The following is a 13,875-nucleotide window of genomic DNA, read 5'->3' on the forward strand; positions in this document are numbered from 1 at the left end:
GGGAGGCATTGAACTGCCAGGGGATGGTCCCACTGAGACTCGAACTCAGATCCTTGGGATTCAGAGTTCGGAGTGCTCTCCATTACACCACGGGACCGCCCTAATGGAAGGACAGCAGCCCAGGGAAAATGACCTGGTTGTACTGGTTGACAGCGGCCAAACATGGCCCAGCAGTGTGCCCAGGCGGCCAAGAAGGACAACATCATCCTGGCCTGTATCACTGTAGTGTGGCCAGCAGGACCAGGGCTGTGATTCATCCCCCATACTCAGCACTGCTGAGGCTGCACCTCAAGTGCTGTGCCCAGCTCTGGGCCCCTCAGGTCAGGAAGGATGTCGAGGTGCTGGAGTGGGTCCAGAGGAGGGTAACAAGACTGGTGAAGGGACTGGAGAACAAATCCTGTGAGAAGCAGCTGAGGGAGCTGTGGTTTTTCAGCCTGGATAAAAGGAGGCTCAGCAGGTGTCAGAGCAACCTGAAAGGAGGTTGTAGCCAGGTGGGGTAGGGCTTTTCTCCCAGGGAACTAACCACAGGATGAGAGGACAAAGTCTCAAGCTGGACCAGAGGAGGTTAAGGTTGGACATTAGGACAAATATTTTCACAGAAAAGTTGATAAGATACTGGAATGGGCTTCCTGGAAGGTGGTGGAGTCACCATTCCTGTGATGTCTAAGGATTTTAGTATATTTTGTAGATTTTTTGAGATTATATAACTTAACATAGATTCTCCTAGGTTGTTCACATCTTAGGTGAGTTACTATAGCTGTTTCTCACAGGTTCGTGAGCTTTCTCATGCCCTACCAAGGCCATGGTGTTTGTAAGAAACCACCTGTAGATAGCATGAAGATAAAACATGAGAAGAAGGCCTGGAAGTTCTGGAAGCTCTCCAAGGGGCAGTTCTGAAGACCTCTGTGGGTGGGGCAAACAGGGAAATGAGAATCACGGTTGATTACAGATACCTCATATATTAATTGCTGGAGAAGTAATAAAAGCCGTGACATCCCTGATCACAGGTGTGCATTTCCATGTGCATGTGTGCATGTCTATGTGCATGTCTATGTGCCTGTGTGTGCACAGACCTCGGGTGTGCACCTTGAAAGCTCTCAATAAAGGTATACCATCTATCTTTCTCCAGTAATGTTGTTTCTGAGTGTCTATTTCCACAGGTCCTGTGGCGTAAAGGAGAGTGCTCTGGATTCTGAATCCCAAGGTCCTGAGTTCGAGTCTCAGTGGGGACCATCCCCTGGCAGTTCAATGCCTCCCTGCCATCCCATCCCGTCACATCTCGGATGCTCAGCAGGGTCAGCCCCGGTTAGTACCGGGTGCTGTGACAGTCCCGAGGACTTCACTGTCACTGTCCAAGCTCACTCGGCCGTGGCAGATGGACCTCAGGACTGAAACGGTGGGGCCAGTTCTGCACATGCTGTGCCTCACCTAAAAAATCCACTGTGCAGGCTGGAAGGGCACACCCATGTGGGGAGAGCCCTGCCCAAATCTGCATTAATGAAGTCTGGCCATACACATACACACATTTCCACAGGAATTTAGGCCTTAGGCAACACTTAGTTGGTGTTTAGCAAAGATTGGACATGTCACTCAGTGCCATGGTGTGGTTGACATGGTGGTGGATGGTCAAGAGTTGGACTCAATGATCTTAGAGGTCTTTTCCAACCTCAGTGATTCTGTGATTCTGTTCTGGGAGCTGCCCATGAGCACGGGGGTGGAGGAGCAGCCTGTCCCAGTGCTGGCACCTGTCACACCCTCTCAAAGCCCCTCTGAGCAGTGGGACCAGGGAAGCCTCTGGGGGGCCTTGAGCACATACTGGCATCACCAGTTTGAATACAAGGCTTTAAGTCAGAGCAGCACCTGGCAGTAATGACTGGTTAGGGATGAGGGCAAAAGTGCTCTCAGCTGAAATGTTTCGGATGGGAGATAAAGAAACAGCCAGTATGACCAATGTGTGACAGGTTCTATGCATATGTACATATATCTTTGTGTGTGCACTCTCTGTGTGTGGTTTAATTTAGAAGCAAAACTCCCTCAAACTTGGAGGAAAGAATTAAAGAGGAACGGTTTCAAATTATGAACTATCCAGAACTTGAAGCAAAATGGACTGTACTGACAAAAGGATGAAAGTACTGCCTAAAGCCAGAAAATGTGCTTGAATTCAAAGGCAGGCTCAATTTAACTAGGCTGTTGTGGTTTATTCCACAAAGAAGTAAGAGTGTTTCTAAATCTTGGCTTTTATTACTCAAAGTTAATGCTATATTATTTTTACCCTAATGCTAATCTTTATTAACAGAAGTTGTTAAGCAAACTTCTTTCTGAAGAGAGGAAGGGAAAAGGAATTAGCAGATCTTTCTTGCCTCACTTGCTGATGGAATATGTTATGATAGCACGGTGATGGAAGTGACACAAGAATTTGGGTGGAGTAGGATAAAGCAGAACATTTTGTATGAAAAGTGTAACCTGACTGCATGGGAAGGCATAAATGTGACATTCTTGAGAGAAAGACAGCTTTTCCCTTGACAGAACTGTGTTTCAACAGTTCTGAATGTTCAAAATTAATGCTCATTGACCATTAAATGAAAATTATAAAATGGAGGAAACAGGAAAAAGTACGAGTGTTTTTATCAAGGTAATATTTCCAGGCAGGGCAGTTAAATGCCCCCCTGACATCCGATCCCATCAGATCTCGGAAGCTAAGCAGGGTCAGCCCCGGATTAGTACTTGGATGGGAGACCTCCTGGGAAATGCCGGGTGCTGTAGGTTCTAGTCCTGAGGACTTCACTGGCACCGTCCAAGCTCGCTCGGCCGTGGCAGATGAACCTCAGGACTGAAACGGTGGGGCCAGTTCTGCGCATGCTGAGCCTCACCTAAAATCCACTGTGCAGGCTGGAAGGGCACATCCACGTGGGGACAGCCCTTCCCAAATCTGCATTCGCGAAGTTTGACCATACATACATATACATTTCCAGGCAAATACTGACATACTGTCCTCCCCAACTATAAAATTTAGGATGAGAAAATTAAAAAATCATGATTGTGAAAGACTTGAGAGATTCTCAAAACTGATGTGCATTGTGTGCAAGAACTCTGAGTGTGCTTAAGTAAATGACTTGAGAATGTAATTTAGTGAGTAGACTAGAATGCAATCATAAACATGTCAGCATAAACTTCTGTGGAAGAAGAGGAGGCAGATACTGGTATTTCAAAAGCAAAAAAGTACCTCTGAGGCATAACCTGACATGGACTCTGCCAAGCTGAATGGAGCTTTTAATTTTTTGATCCCAAAATCCAAGAAAACAGGCATGAAGCATGCAACCCCCCCAAAAAACAGTCTGTGAATTTTCTAATTTTGATTGTCTCCCTAATTGCATTTAATATTTTTGCTATACTTTCCTTACTGTTATGGAATCTGTTCAAATAAACAATAATCACTCACGTGGCCCATTTTTTAAATTCATCCTCCTGTGGCTTTATGTAGCTCACCTTTGTGCTCAACAGCTAAAGCATATAATTCATCATAGCAATGCTGGCAGAGAATCGTTGATGTCCTTCAAAAAGATCCAGGGAATGACAAAGACAGAATAATTTTGTTGCTTGCAACTGGAGGAAATGTATTGCTTGTATCTGGCAGCAAGCCAGGCCAGAATCTGAAATGCTGTTGCTGCTGTAAATAGGATGAAAAGGATTCATAATCCATCTCCATGCCCTCTGTAGCTAGGAAAATTGTAAGCAGAAAAAGCAATTAAAAACCCAACTAAACAGGAGAAAGCATTAAAAAATGTGGAAGAGACTTTTATTGTGTTGATAATTTATAGGCTAATTGCCATGACTAACCATTTGGGTCTTGGTTAGTAACTGACTAATCACTAGTTACTGGATATAAATAATACAGGTATTGAATTTAGGCAGTATGTGTGTGTAATACGGGTATTGGATACAGGTGTCGAGTCATACTGAAAACAGGCTTCGCATTCAGAACAATGGCATCTTATTAGACTTCTCCATCAAATGCTCCATCCAAACTAATGCCAACAGATTTGAATCAGCTGCTGAGCTGGAATAAATTCAGATATTGCAAGAGGTTGGCATAGGGATTAATTCATGGAAGTTTTTAATCCCAAACCTACAAATAATGTATTTTAGATATTGTCCTAACAACCTAACAGCTGATACAGTGCAGATAAAGGATGATGTGGTATTTCAGATTCCCTTGGACAGGAGAAATATTTGAATCACCTGAGCGAAAAATAAAGTTTTCTTCTGTCTTTGAAAAGCAAGTCTAATGTCTTGACTTCTTGCTTGGATGGAAGGTCATTGAAACAAACTGTTTTTTTCAAGAGCTGGAGGGGAAAGTAGAAGGCTCAAAAATAACATCCTTATCCTTGGAGCTTAACCGAAGGGAGGGTGCTTTAGAAAGAGGGGCGGAAGTCTTCAACAACTAATTCAGGTCATAGTGCCACAAAGACTGATACTCCCAGAGGTACCAACAGGGATAAAGGCCCCAGGCTTATTCACATGAGAGGAACCCATGCACATTTTGTTGTCATACATAAATATCGATGGGGCATCCCTGATGCAAAGAAAATATGCTATTGATTTCCAATGAGCCATAGCAATGACTGTGGTATGTGGGGCAGGAACTGTTTCCATAACTGTATCTGATGTGATGGATACAACAGATTCCCTGGATTGCCAGAACAGAGATGACATTCAATTTTGGAAAGGGAAAATCTTCATGGTATTGCTTTCAATCCCACAACTTCTTGAAGTGGTGACTTAAAGAATGCACGGCGATATAAATGAAGGAGCCAAAGTGACATGCTGCTTGTTTTAACCAGGAGTACAGAGCAGTGTCAAAAATTTGCCATGAGATTCAAACTCACACACTCAGTTTCTGCAGAAGATCAAAGACTGGTAAAAACTGTCAGGTTGAGTATGAAGTACCAAAGAAGATCCCTTTTGGCTCTTTCAGCCTTCACATTTCCCCCTCAGAATAGGCTCTATGATACTGCCTTGCAAATTGGAACAGATGCATAGAATTTATATATATCTCCCTGCATATACACCTAGGGTAGTATCTTGCATCCACACTTCAAAAAAAAAATCTTCATTTAAAATCAAGGAGTTTATACTGCAGAGATTTTTGGCTCAGAGCAGTGTCACAGGTCTGGGTAGCCAGGAATGCTAGTTCAGGCTGCTACAAGGCAGATATTTATAGAACAGAATAATAGAATCATTTATGTTGAAAAAGACCTTTAACATCATTGTGTCCACCCACAATTTATTCTCTCTCTCCACTGCTATAAAGGTAGCCTACAAGGTCAGCAAGATCTCTCTATTAGAGCATGTGTATGCATGTAGTTAGAGTCCAGCTGAAGGTTTTTTCCTTAACATATATTGGAATATTCTCCCGCATACAAGATACATTCTGTATGAGCACATACTTCCCTTTGCTCTCAATTATTTGCAGTCTTATCATCAAAATATTTCAAATTCTAATGCAAATTAAATGACGTATCAGTCTGTTTTGATGTTATAAATATTCACAGTCCCCTTGTACCTTTTAATGTATGTGTCAAAAGAAGCTGTGGTTTTGTTGAAGGCCAGCTGCTTTTCTTACTGTAGGCTCAGCTGCTCTGAGAAAGTGATGACTTGTAGAGCTTGCCTCCCTTGCTCTGGCATCTGAAGGGATCCAAAATCTTTCCACTGTCTGTTTTCACAAGTGCTCCTTAGTCATCAGCTGAATAGCAACCTCTCACTTTTTACAACCTAGTGTTAGAATACTTTGAAAGAATGTTTTCTTCTTATATTATGACTGGCTTCAACTCCCTCAGGGGGATGTTCCTGAGCATTCTCTGACTGCGATGGCACTGGAGTTGCTGCGGTGCTCCTGACGCCCCTTTTGTGCCTCTGACAGGCACTGCAGAATGGACTTGCATGAACTCAGCAGAACTTGAAGATGTATAAAAGAAACACGTTGGGCATTGTTCATGGAGATTTGCTTTTAACAATACAATTTTCCAAGGCTGCAAAATATTGAAATATTAAAGGGAAAATACAGTGCAATGTAATAAACCTTTGTGTATGCTTTGCAGAATGGGTTGATTTCAGAGATTTTAGGAATTTATTATAATTCTTTGTGTTAGTACTCTTGCTTGGATTTTGATCTCACAACTGTTTTGTGGAGAAATACCAGGTGATTAACAAAAGTGTTTGCTGGTGAATCACAGGAATATAATTTACAATGTGATGAATTAATACTTTCACATAATAAAAGAAGGTGCTCCATTACTACAGTATGAAGCTCTAGATTCTCATGTTGTTAATATAGGTGTGTTGTAGCAAGGCCTCAAACCAAAACAAGGTAATTGCTTATGGTCCAGTAACACGTATTTTATAAGCAATTTAAATAACAGAAAAATACAGTGAAGCCTGAGAAGGTGGAGAAGATGCTGAGCAAACAAGTATTGAATGTTTCATTAGAAAAAAAATATTTGAAGGACACATTTCAGTTAAGAACATCTCTCTTTGGAAGACATGCTACTGGGAGGAAAACTTCACGCATATTATTCAGGATCTGGCAGTTTTCTGTTAAATGAAGAACAAACGTGGCATTTGTGGACTTTTTTCTGCTGGTTCTGCATAATTACATTTTCATATTTGACAAATTCGTTAATCAGAAGCAATGTGTTTCGCTTCTGAACATCCATCTCTTTTGGCTTCAAAATTATTTCTACTGCTAGGATAGCAAATGAATTTTGTTCTGTCGCTGTAGAGTTAAGTGATATAAATTATATTGTAGAGGAATAAGGTCAAATGTATCTTTTGAACCAGAAAAGAGAACGGATGTTATATCAAAATAATTTTGGCCACAAAGTTGAATGTGACTGCTTCAAAAACAGTTTTATTGTTCCAGTTACACAAATGTCATATATGGACAAAGAAAAATCTTCCCCTTAAAAAAGTTGGAGATGTTTTTAATGCAAAATGGAACACTTCCTGGGTGAAAGAATTGCCACCCTCTCAGGTTGCAGTCTTGTGTATCACAGACTTTGGGCAAGTGGGAGGTAGGGATTTAAGTCTACTCAGAGGAGGAAGTTGAAGCTTGGGTCTTTGGATTTCTGAATGTGCCTCCCAAGTCAAACTTGTTAAGGGAGTGTAGGCAAACTGAAGTTATTCATGGGATATGTCCAGAGCTGCCAATCCCTGTGAAGGCTGAGATGCCTCTGAGCAGAACATGTGCCTTTGGCCACCACTGGTTAGGACAGCAGCTTGGAGATAGAATTCTTGATTTCAAGACCCTCATTTGTTAAAATCCTATTTAGGGTGCATTTGAGCCTTTGCAGTGCATAAACTCCTGCAATGTATGCATCAGCTTACTGGAATTCTCTTTATTAGTATTAAATAACAGTGACTCCAATGATCCTTGTGGGTCTGCTCTAACTCAGGATATTCTATGATTCTATGAACATGATTTTTGTCTTAGAATTTGCAGTAGTTTTAACTTTCCCCTTGCCCCCCAAAAAGCTAAACTATTACATTGTTCATGTTCTGCCTCCATAATGTGCTTCAAGGATGCTTTGATTGATGAAGACTGCTTTCTGGATGATTTTTTGCCCTTCTGTTTTAGAACCAAAACTATCAATCCTCTTCTAAGACCTAGTAAATAATGAGATCTAACACTACATAGTTGTCAGAAAATCAAGGACAGTGACTGAACTAACCCAGACTGCAGAGGAGGGATGTTTCATATAGTCAAAATAAAATCCTGTGTCTGCTCAAACTGAAGGACTGCACAAAGGCTGATCTTGGGCTTGAGGGCTTAGTCCTCTGGATAGCCCATGTCATCTTTACAAAGTGAGTGAAATAGGCTGTGGCAGCTGAGGGGAAGAAATAAGAGCCTGGACAGTGTTCAGGGGGTGAACAAACAGTGTCAGTTTATTGAGCGTGAGAGCACAATTTATAGTCCTAGGGGGTGGAGGATGCAAATAGGAGGGATGTGATAGGCTAAACCGAGATTGAATTGGGTGGGATATACCAAGAGAGCGAAAGAGGGGGGTGCAATAACCTGAGGGGAACAAGGAATGTGAAAAGGACTAGAACATTCCAACAGGACAGTATTAACTTGGAATTGTAAAACATCAGCATAATGGGGTAAAGCAAGAACCATCCATAATCCGGGGAGGGGGACATTTCAAATGTCAATGATGTGCAGTCTCTTCCTCTCTTCCTCATTAAGGTCCCATGGTCGGTCACTCAGATCCACCATCTCCATTGCCACCAGCCACAGGCTTCCTTCTCCAACATCTCCCTCATTTTTGTTTTAAAGTTGTAAAATTGAAACTTCATGCAAAACTGCCATTAACTATACCCTGCATGCAGGATGGCAAACAGTCTAAAATATAGGGTAGGTTGTGCTAGGATACATCATGTGTCATGTGTGAATGTTAACACAAGCCAGCAGTGCACCCTTACAGCCAAGGCAACCAATGGCACCTGGGACTGTGTGTGTGGGAATGCTGTCAGCTGGTGAGGGAGGGGACCCTTCCTCTCTGCTCAGCTCTGGAGGGGAGCACTTTGGGAGTGTTGGAACCAATTCTGGGCCCCCCAGTAGAAGACAGACATGGATATACTGGAGTAGGCCCATGAAGATAATGAGAGGATTGAGTCATCTGATGTATGAGGAGAGGCTGAGCAAGCTGGGAATGTCCAGCTTGGAGAAGAGAAGGCTCAGGGCGGGTCTCATCAGTGCCTGTAAATACCTGATGAGTGGAGTAAGGCAAAGGGAGCAAAGACAAAGAAAGCAGACTCTTCTCAGTGATGCCCAGTGACAGGACAAGAAGCAATCCTGGACAATCTACTCTGGCTGACCCTGACTGAGCAGGTGGGGGTTTACCCAGGTGACATCCAGAGATTCCTCTGACCTGAGCCATTCTGGAGTTATGTGATACTGGAATACCTATTATGGACAAGGAGTACTGGAGCTGATGACGCTGGTCCTGCTAATATACTGTATCATTTGAATTCTCATGTATGTAATGTTTTGATTGGGACTTTTATTGTGGCATCAGCACCCAGTTGCTGTTGCTTAGCCTCTCTTTGTCTGATGGGCTTCTTTTGTCATGTCCTGGGCAGTTTAGGACCCAGCCCCAGATCTAGAAAATTTATCCTGCATTTGGTTCTTAGGTTCATGAGCTTGCATTCGGGGTCGCATTTAAATTAACAGAACTGGACAATTTTTTTGCCTCAACAATGGTTCAGTCAGTCTAACTAATAAAACTGTTACCTTCATTGTTTTCTACATTAGCGATTTGTGTGTCATGTTGCAAATTTTATGTGCAGTAATGCTATGTTTTCATTAAGGGCATTGATAAATGTGTTGAAAAAAACATGCCAAAAAGATCTCTCTATAAGCTCCCAAAATATGCAATCCCTTGAAATGAAAACACTTCAGCTATAGTATATTTTTATGACCTAGTTGTTAACCAGTTCTAAAAATTAGCATTTAATACGTTACATTGATTTTGTTTACAGTTATTTTTTTATGCAAGATTGTGTCTGATGTTTGGTAAAGGCACTATTTCAATCACAATCTTTATTATCAGTCTAATGCTTAATCTTATTAAAGCAGTATGAATTTTGTTTGACAGTCTGCTTTTCTAGCAAACTAATTCAACTGACATTAATAAACCCGTAATCCGTTAATTCCTTCATTAGTACCCCATATCAGCATTTCTGTTAGTTTGCTTGATGACACTTGCTAGCTAAAGCTGCCTGTAGTTACCCAAGCAATTATATTTGTTGCTTGAAAATGCGTGTTCAACATTAACTTTTTCTATACACAGTCTGAAATTCAAATTACCGCGGTGCCATTGACAAGGCACCTGACAGCAGAAGCAGAGGATTGCCGAGCAGGCCATTTTGTCTTCGGTTTCTTAACCTTTCTCCACTTCCTCAAAGGCGATGGACGGGTTTTTGTGTCTCCCCCGTCGCTGCCCGCCTGGGGTGCGGTCGGTGCCGGTCCCGGGGCGCAGTAGCGCAGCGATGCTCTAGATGGGGCTTCAGCACCGGCAGAGGCAGCGAGCTGGCCCTCCCGCCCCTATGTGAGCAAAACCAGCCCTTAAAGGAGTTGGAGGGGTTGGAAAAAGAGTTGTCCTGCCCTTAAATTGATGGCTCTTCCTTTGATTCAACAGCCTCTTTACACACGGGCTTGCTGGCGGTTAAAGGCATCCCTCAGGATTGGAGACTGGAGCCAGTATTGTTTAATGTCTTTATTATAGAGCTGCACAAGCGATGGAGTTTGTCTGGGCTTTGGGTGTATGTTCCCACTGCTGGGGTTTGGCTGCTGAGTTTGGGGCTAGCTCCGTGCCTGTGCAGCCGAGAGTGGCCTCTGGGGGTTGCGGGGAGCTCGCCAATGTGCTGCGGAGGGGTTGTAGCCAGGACCAAACCTGGCCATCGGGAGCTGCTTTCCGCTGCATGTTTTTGCCAAGGGCACTGACCTGCAGATGGGACCTCTCAGCTCATCCACAGGCAGCACTGTGGCTGGAACCAGTCCGGTGACCACAGGGCCTGGGCTGCCCCCGTCAGAGAAGAGCAACAAGGCTGGTGAAAGGACTGGAGCACAAGTCCTATGGGGAGAGGCTGAGGGAGCTTGGGGGTGTTTAGCCTGCAGAAGAGGCTTAGAGGTGACCTCATCACTGTCTAGAACTACCTGAAGGGAAGTCCTATTGCTGAGTCCTATTGCACTCAGCAATAGGACAAGGGGGCACGGGCTCAAGCTCTGCCAGGGGAAATTTAAGTTGGACATCAGAAAAAAATTCTTTCCAGAGAGAGTAATCAGGCATTGGAATGGGCTGCCCAGAGAGGTGGTGGGTTCACCATCCCTGGAGGTTTTTAAACTGAGATTGGCCGTGGCACTGAGTGCCATGATCTGGTAAATGGACTGGAGTTGGACCAAGAGTTGGACTTGATGATCTTGGAGGTCTTTTCCAACCCAACCGATTCTATGATTCTATGATCGCTGCCCCAGCCCAGTCCTGCTGGCTTTGCAGGCACTGCAGAGCTGGCCCCAGTCCATGAGACCCTGCAGGCTCCACTGTCACCTCGGGGACAGAACAACCCCAGGAGGCAACCATGGGCCAGGAGAAACTCCTTCAGAAAAAAAAACTGGGATTCTGGTGGACAACAGGTTGAACATGAGGCAGCAATGCGCTGTGGGATCCTCTGTCCACTGTTACCTGTTGGGAGGGTATGGGGAAGACTGATACAGACTCTTCCATAAGGTGCCAGGTGGGAGGACGAGAGGCATCTGAACACACATTGCAACATGAAGAATTCTGACCAGATGTTCAGAAAAAACTGGTCATCATGAGAGTGGTTGAATTTAGAAGCAGGCTGCCCAGAGAAGTCATGAAGTCTCCAGCCTTAGAGATTAAAAACTTACCTGGACACAGCCCTGAGCAACCCAATCTAGTTGCCCCTACTTTGAGCAGCTTGTCTGACTGATGGCCTCCAGAAATCCTCTCGCAACTACGTTGGTCCATAATTCTGTGATTCTGAAGCTGTGTTGCTGTATCCAAACCAGCAGCATGCCTTGGTCTTTGCTGCCTCCCAAAGCATACACAGGGATTGCTGTGAAAAGTGCTAGCTGATCCAGGAAGCCATGTTCACAATTTAACAGGAGACAGAGTTCGAGTGTCTGGAATGATTTAAGTAAATAAACACAGTTTTCTGAAATATAAATTTGGAAAATAAAAATACCTCTTTATTTCATGCAAATGCTGCTAGCTTGTTTATTCCATTCATTTCATTTATGACAATAGTCACAAATGTGAAATCCTGATCCTTCTCTGGCCTCGTTCTGGACAAGGATCATTGGTGGCCTGTGCACACCAGTGCAGCTATATACAAATATCTTCTTATTTTATTTGTATATATATATATAAATTTCATTTGTACCTTGGTAGATTGAAACTCCTGTTTGAAACTGAAAAGTGAAATTGCAGAACCAAACTAAAGATTTCTGAACATTGGACTGACTTCCAGTAATAATACATGTAGCTAATTATTAATTCCTTATTCCTGGTAAAGATCCCTTCATATCAATAGTTATAAAACATGATGACTTTTAGGATTGTTCAATTTTTTTGCATACAGAAGACAGTGTTTATACATATTTTTAAGCAGGTTTTCTGGAGAAACAGGAAGCTGAGAATCTTTCCTGCACCTTCCAAGCTCACAGTGTTGTTCCTTGAGGGAGAATATAAGCCAGAGAAGCTGAAAATGCCCTGCCATCAGCCTTTCTCTGTTTAATCTATTAGCCACTCAGCTGTATAATGTATTATCTGTCACACAGTGATAAGCAGCTTAGCTCTCTGAGATAATATTAAATATGTTCAATTTAGCCTAATTCTGCAGCACTCCATAAGGAGACACCCTGATGTCCACCTAGAGCCCTTTTGAAACCAGTGCAGCCCCACACAGTGATGGGGATCCTGCTGCATGACCTTGGAGGAGAATATACTTTCCAACATTCTGGTCCTTACTTCTTCTTTAAAACGGTTTCTTCAGCTCCTGTTCATGCACTTTAAGCAATGAAATATTTAAGTGAGCCCATGCCCTAGAAAACAAAAATATCCCTGTTGCAGATCATCCAGAAGTTTAGAGGTTAGAATAGAACTGCCTTGATCTCTTGTTTAATGAGTTCTGCTGCAAAAATACATTTTAGAAAGAACTCCTACCCTGGATTTTCCATAATTTAAAAGTACATCTATTTAGTATTTTATTAGTAGTTCATTGGCAGTTTGACAATCCCACCTACTCCCTATATTCTCTTTCAACCTTGCAAAAAACCCTGAAAAATCCTGTTTCTCTTGAGTCTGCTGAAAGCCCTAATGACACTAATACATAGATGAGGTAGCAGTCTTTGCTTTTTTCTGACACCTCTCCGAGATTGAAGGGATAAAGGCTGTGTAATGACAGATCCTCTAAGCCCCTGCTCCACAGTGGCTCCAACTGTTCCTGGCACGGATGCATGGACTCCTTTGCTGTTCAGGGACCTCCATCTGCAGCTCAATGATCACAAGCTGAATTTTAACCAATAGATATAAATAGATTTGATGGGGAAGATGAATGTGATAGTCATCTCCAGACAGTCACTGCCAAGAAAACAGTGATATCATTTAAAAAAAATCAAAAATGTTTGGCTTTTTTGGAGGGGACAAACTGAGGTGGAAGGACACAGTTAAGGCAGATGTAGAACTTAAAAATAGTATTAACTGATATTTATATTGACTAAGTATAATAAATACAGCACTAGCTAAAATGCAGATCTACCAGTGTTAGTGGGTGACCCTGAAGTAAGAATTTTCGAGTACTGCTTGTGCTAGGAAAAGTAGAATAAACACAAGTTTCTGCTCTTTTCTGTTTACTTTTATGTTCATTCTTTGCATATTTTAAACTCAATCACAGTCCTCAGATCATCAGTTTAAAAAAAAAAAAGAAATGTCAGACTTCTTCTTATAAATTCTAAAATTACTATTTTAAGAGGATTGCATGTATTCCTTTTGGTAGGAAGCCACTTGGAGTTAAATGTCATATGACCTCAGATAGGATGGCTGCCAGTGCTGAGAAAACTGAATAGAGTGGTACAATTTCCACAGGATTTAAAATTAGCCTCATTGGATGATTGGCTTACATTTCTAATCCGATATATCAGGCTAAATATAGACTTTCAAGATAATTTCTTTCCATGCATATAATCACTGCAGGCTAAAAATGAGTGAAAATGTAAATTAAGAAAGAAAAATATGAAATTAAATTATAGACAAATTGTCACTTGCTAGAATATTGACCTGAAGGTGCCAGCAAGGG

The sequence above is a fragment of the Pithys albifrons genome, chromosome 2 (genome assembly GCF_047495875.1).
Source record: "Pithys albifrons albifrons isolate INPA30051 chromosome 2, PitAlb_v1, whole genome shotgun sequence".
NCBI classification, from domain to species: Eukaryota; Metazoa; Chordata; class Aves; order Passeriformes; family Thamnophilidae; genus Pithys; species Pithys albifrons.